The 6,285-nt window shown below is 34.8% G+C and overlaps 1 non-coding gene across 1 annotated transcript; it reads right to left on the bottom strand.

The window, feature by feature from the left end:
* On the bottom strand, positions 1-74 carry TRNAR-ACG (transfer RNA arginine (anticodon ACG)). Its single transcript has one exon. It is a non-coding gene; the product is annotated as a tRNA-Arg (tRNA).
* Between the last annotated feature and the right edge of the window lie 6,211 nt (positions 75-6,285).

Below are 6,285 nucleotides of genomic sequence, written 5' to 3'. Positions count from 1 at the left end.
TGGGCGAGGAGGGATTCGAACCCCCGACACCGTGGTTCGTAGCCACGTGCTCTAATCCTCTGAGCTACAGGCCCCATCCCGTCTCCACTGGATCTGTTTTCCGGAGTACCCTAAAACTAAAAAAAGGGAACCTTCCCTCTCCCCAGCCATTTCATTTCGGCTTAAGAAGATGTGAAAGCGCCTCTCTCTCTCTATAAGAACGGTGCGTTCCGAGGTGTGAAGTGGGCGAGAAGGGATTTCATAATTGGGGTTTTGAATAAGACGACCTTTTTCATTTTGAATTCTTATTACTTTTTCATATTGAAAAAGTAATAAGAGAGGTCTTAAGCTTTTTATCGGCTTGAGTTTCTCTCTTCCAAGTCAACCCTCGAGCTTTGTACTTCACCAACTTACCTTTCATTTTCTTCCATTAATCCCCAAATCAGAAGTTGAAATAGATCCCTTTTTTGACCGAATGACTCAGAAAAGCAAACAAAAAAGTTTTCAATGGCAATCCCATATCTGAACCCTTGAGATACTACTTGGTCTCCAAAAAACAATCTTGACCTTTGATTCACAGCAGTGTGTTTCAGAAATCACTTTCTCCATATATCTCAAAATGAAGTAGCAGAGAGTTGGAGAAAGCGGAAAAAAAAGTAAGATGCATGTAAAGGAAATGAATCACCTTTAATCTCTAACTTAGCTTGATATGGTTTGATTTTGGTTATTAGACCTCAATCTTTCGTGCTTAATCCTTTTCTTTTTTTCTTTTTTGGTGAATAGTTGAAGAACGAAACTTTCTCTCTCTTTCTTTTGAATTCTGACTGAAATAAAAAGTGAACGTTGCTTTGGAGGCAACAACTTGGAGAGATCAGCTTGAGAGAATTCAATTCAGACTTAGGTTGGCTTTGATTTATTTAGCCCAACTAAATCATCTCTTAGCTTTGTTTTTTCTTGAACTTTTTTGTTTGAACAGCCTATCAACCAATTCAATTTGTTCTATATTGGACTGCTGCTATATTGAATTTTAACCTGTATCACTTGAATAAAATGATTAAAATTAATTGAATAATTAACTTAATAAAATTAATATTTGTCATCATCAATTATATTAATTAATTTTTTAAATAAAATAAATTTATAAGATATAATTAAAACATTTTAAAATTTTTATTAAAAATTATGAAATGAATTTAAAATAATATAAGTGTATAATATTATAATTTAAGAATAAATTCATCCCAATTAAAATAATCTATTATAATTTAATAATCGAATTAAAATTGTACTGTATTATTTGACTTTTATATAAAAATTTGTGTTTATTTTATATAAAAGTTTATGTTTATCAAGCATGTGAAAGAATTAAAATTTATTGAAATGGTAGGTATTGAAATAAAATTAAAAAGGGAAAAAGGATCGAAGATAAATACCGACGAAATTAAAAATTAATTGTTGACTCTTGATAAAAATCCAAAAGTTTGTGCGTAATAATTCTAAAATATTAACAATAAATAAAAATTAAATTCACTTAACAAACACGGGATTTTGTTTTATAAGTAGTCATTTTTCAACAACTTTATTAAGCAATAACTAAGGGCAATTTAAGCGCAGCCAACGCAGCAGCACCTTGACCATGTTTGTTTGAAAAGAAAATAGAAAAAAAATGATAGAATGCATCAAAAAAAATTTTTATTTTTAATATTATTTTTTATTTTTTTAATATATTTTATAATACAAAAATAAAATTATTTTTTTATAATATTTTTTTTTTTATTTTTTTTTCATTTAAACACATCTAAAAAAATTATTAAAAATTTATTCATTTTTTTTTCTATTTTTTTCTTCTCTATTTCTATTAGCAGCATCAATAACTTAGTAATTTCAAATTGTCAAAATATACGGTGGTTCATAAAAAATAATGGTTATTTATTCCAAAATTCTATTAAAACAACGAAATCAATTTTTAGTATTAAAATTGTATATCTTAATGGAATATGTCCACCTGATAACTTCGTATAATATTGCTAATCATATCTATATATCATCATCCATATACAGATAAGATATACTAGAAAACAACCTCATTTGGATATGTACGTCCATGGAAAAATAAAATAATTAAATAAAAAAATGAAAAAGAACCTCATTTGAATATGTATTAAACTTGCACATTATATATATAGTCACTAGATAATAAAACCCAGTATGATTGAAGAATTGCAATTTCAAATGCAAAACTTCTCACAATTAAATACTTTTCATTGTTATCCTAATCTTCATCCACACTAATTACTCACTAATCACTATCATGAATAATAATGCATATTATTGTATCTTGATTAATTTTTCTTATATCAAATAATACACTGAACTGATTAATTGCTAAACAAAAATGCTATATATATATACACTGTATTAGAAGCTTTTGGTACAGATAATGAAATAGATTGGGATTTGTGAATTGAGGCGGTTATTGGATTGTCTTTTTGGAGCAGCGGATTGTGGTACTGACAATTGGATTTTTGCCGGTATAGAAATCATCAAGTAATCAATCGTAGTATAGTCTAAACCGACGCAAAATCCATCATCAAACAAATCTACAATCTATAACCGAGAGTATTAGTCCCGAGTCGTTCTTCCCTAGGAATGCTACAAGGATGCATGTTATTGGTTAAGTGGTCTTTTGTGGCTTGAAGAGTGTGGCATAAAAGTACTAATAAAAGAAAACAACAATCAATTAATATTAAAAGCCTTGGCCAAGGTTGAACATTGGAAGTTCCATCACTATAGTTTCCTTCAATTGTGATGACAAAGGAGTGTTGTTTTGCTTAGTTAACCCCTAATTATAGAGGGAAGTCAAGTAAAAGTAACTAACTTGAGTCACAAGTCCTAGTCTTACCCTAGGGAAGTCTAGCTTTAGTGCACTCCAAGTCAATTAGCAATCCTCAATTCTTAATCAACAATTGACATCCATTATTCAAGTGTCTCCAATGACTCAACGTTGTAATAGATCTCACCAAGGAATGGTTGAGAATTGAGAAAATGAAGATGAATCCTAGAGAGAAGTTGGAGTTTCTCTCTCTACAAAAATGTAACTAACTAAAAATATCTACCTCATGATCTAAAATTAGTCTATGGATGTAAATGTATGTGAATCCCCTTCAATCCTTGGCTCTTATAGGCATCTTGGCGCCAAATTTGGTTGCTAAAACCTTCCAAAATCGCCAGACACGTGTTGTAATAAAAGAATCACGTGCGGGCTACGACGCGTGCGCGCACGGTACGCGTGCGCGTCCTTGGCTAATTCTGCGATGTGCGCGCGAGCGCCTTGTGCGCGTACGCGTGCTTGGCCGAGATCAACTCTTTGGCTTTTTGTGCTTCTCTCCACTTGCATGCTTCCTTTGATCCATGCTTAGCCTATTTCAATCTTGGAATTACTAGCAGACACATCAAGGCATCTTATGGAATCAAAGAGGAATTAGAATTCATCAAGATAAGGCTTAAAAAGCATGTTTTTACACTTAAACACAAATATGGGAGAGATAACAAAACCATGCTAATTCATAGGCTAAATGTGACAAAAGGTTATCAAATTACTCTAAATTCAATACACAACAAACCGTCAAATTGGGGTTTGTCAACCTCCCCACACTTAAACCTTAGCATGTCCTCATGCTAAAATAAGAAGGAACTAAGGGTTATGGCATTTATTGAATACAACTAAACTATATGAATCCTATCTAAATGCAACTACCTAAAATAAATGCAAATGCTTAATTCAAACATATCAAATTGCCAAGAGAGCATGTGTAAGCACAAGGGCTAGGCAATAGGAACTAATTTCAAACCACAATTGTATTGAATTATCAAAAAGAATTTAAACTTGCAAGAATATAGATAATATGGGTGAACACATGTGATTGAACTTTTGAACCCTCACCGGATATGTGTATCCGCTCTATTCACTCAAGTGTTTAAGGGTTAATCACTCAATTCTCTTCTAATCAAGCTTTCCAAAATTTAATTTTCCTCTAACAATCAACATGCATACATTCATCATGAGGTCTTTCATTTGGGTTGTAATGGGGTTAGGGTCAAGGTAGGATCATATATGGTTAGTAGACTAAGATTTGAATCTTTGATTAGCATAGACTTCCCCACCTAACTATATAATGACCTATACAAATTCAAACTATTCTAACTACCCATTCCTCACTTTTTTTCCTACATATTCATGCATCCTTATTTGATTCATCACACTTATGCATTGATTTCTTTTTATTGACTTCACTTTGGGGTATTTTGTCCCCTTTTTATTATTTTCTTTCTTTTTCTTCTCTTTCCATATACAATTTTTTTTTTCTTTTCTTTTGTTTTTCTCATTTTCACTTTTATTTCTCTTTTTTTCTTTTCTTTTCATTTCTTTTTCTTTTGTCAAACTATATACAAGAGCATCAATGCATAAGGTCTATTCATTTGATCAATACATGAGTATGTACCCAATTCCTAAACATGAAAGTGTACTACCCCTTTTTTCCCATCCAATGTTCCCAAGCCTCACCAACTTTGAATAATAAACACTCTCACTAGCCTAGGCCAATCAAAGATCCAAACAAGGACTTTTATTGGTTTTCCGCCTTGGGCTTGTAATGTGCTAAATTGAGAATAAGTTGGTTAAGCATAGGCTCAAAATTGGCTAACAATGGAGAATAAAAGGTTGGCTATTTGGGTAAGTGGGCTAATGAAATAATGGCCTCAATCATATAAATGCATAAATACAAGAAACAAATGGACATATAGAATCAAGCAAATCAAGGATTACAATCATAGAAAGAGAATAATTTCACACAAGAATGGAAAATAAGTGGTTATAAACTGTAACCACATCAATAGGCTCAAGTCTCACAAGCTTGTGTTCTTAGTTCAATACATGATTCACAAAGTATGAAATTCAAGCAAGTTCCATTAAAAGTTTTCTTTCAATCAATTGGGTTGATGCCCTATATTTAAACTCCTTGGAAAATTTCAATGTTTGACTAGGCATTGTTGTGATTGAAAAATTCAAAAATTTTCTTAGTTCACCCTTTCCTTTTTCACTTAAAACCAATTTCTTATGCAAAAAGGGTGGTTAAGTGTTTGCAAGTCAAAGTATGATTTCTAATCACAACCATGAATTAAAAAGAAAGATATGCAAAAGTGTATAGAGAAAAATTCAACTAAAAGTAAAAGTATGAAATCTATCATCTAAAACATCTAAGGATATCCATAAGCATCAAAGTATCTAAAATCCAAAATAAATCCAAAATAAGTAGTAAAAGTATCAAGCAGTAAAAGTATCCAAAATAAACTCAAAATACATCAAATATATACAAAGAGTGTGCAAAGTAAGATAGCTAGCAAAGTGGCCAAAATGTTCACCGGTATCTAATGACGCCACCGGCTACCTCCCCACACTTAAGATTCAGCATCGTCCTCGATGCTAATCCTGAGGATCAGGGATAGGTACACCGATGGGCTCTGGCTGTGGCTGTGGTACCGGCTGAGACTCCTGTGTCTGAGGTGGTGCCTCCATATGTGCTGGCTCATCCGCAGGGATATCCTCAGTCTGTAAATCTGTGTGCTCCTCCCCATGGGTCTCCTCATCGGAACCGGAAGACTCTGGTAGTGGGGGCAGCTCAAGGCCCTGGGCCACAAACATCTGGTCAATCCGATCCAGGCGACGCATGATCTGGCGCTTACTGCGCTCCATGTACCGGAAGAGACGCTGAACTAATAAGTACATCGGCTGAGGTGCGGCTGCGGTAGATGCTCCCGCAGGGGCTGATGATGAAGAGGGTCCAGCTCCCTCAACTGCTGCTCTAGCTCGAGATCTACGGCGCGAGGCGGGCCTCTCGTGCACCCAGGATCCCCACGGAATAGTAACTGGTTCCTTCTGAGGGAGCGGTGGAGGTGGTGATACATCATCCTGGTGCCACGGAACTCCGGCCCGCTGAATCATCTGAGTGACCAAGACCGGAAAAGGAAAGATACCTCGGATGTGGGCTCTCCACATGAACCGCCTGATCAGCTGGGGGTAATAAACCTCTTTTCCCTCCATCACACAGCTGATCAGGATCAACATAGCAACTAGGATCTCTGTGAAGTGAGTCGTAGGCATGACGTAATGAGCGAAAATCTGCTGCCAAGTCTTGGCCTCTCGGCTCAGATGACTAAAGTGCATCCCCTTGGGTGCCGTGTTATCGGCATCCATAACCCAAGGAGCATCCGGAGTAGCTACTAAGATAGATGGCAAGCAGACATGAT

This window comes from Arachis duranensis, chromosome 5 (genome assembly GCF_000817695.3).
Source record: "Arachis duranensis cultivar V14167 chromosome 5, aradu.V14167.gnm2.J7QH, whole genome shotgun sequence".
In the NCBI taxonomy this organism is placed as follows: domain Eukaryota; kingdom Viridiplantae; phylum Streptophyta; class Magnoliopsida; order Fabales; family Fabaceae; genus Arachis; species Arachis duranensis.
Note: the sequence above shows the minus strand (reverse complement) of the source record. Positions and strands in the feature narration are given on the sequence as shown.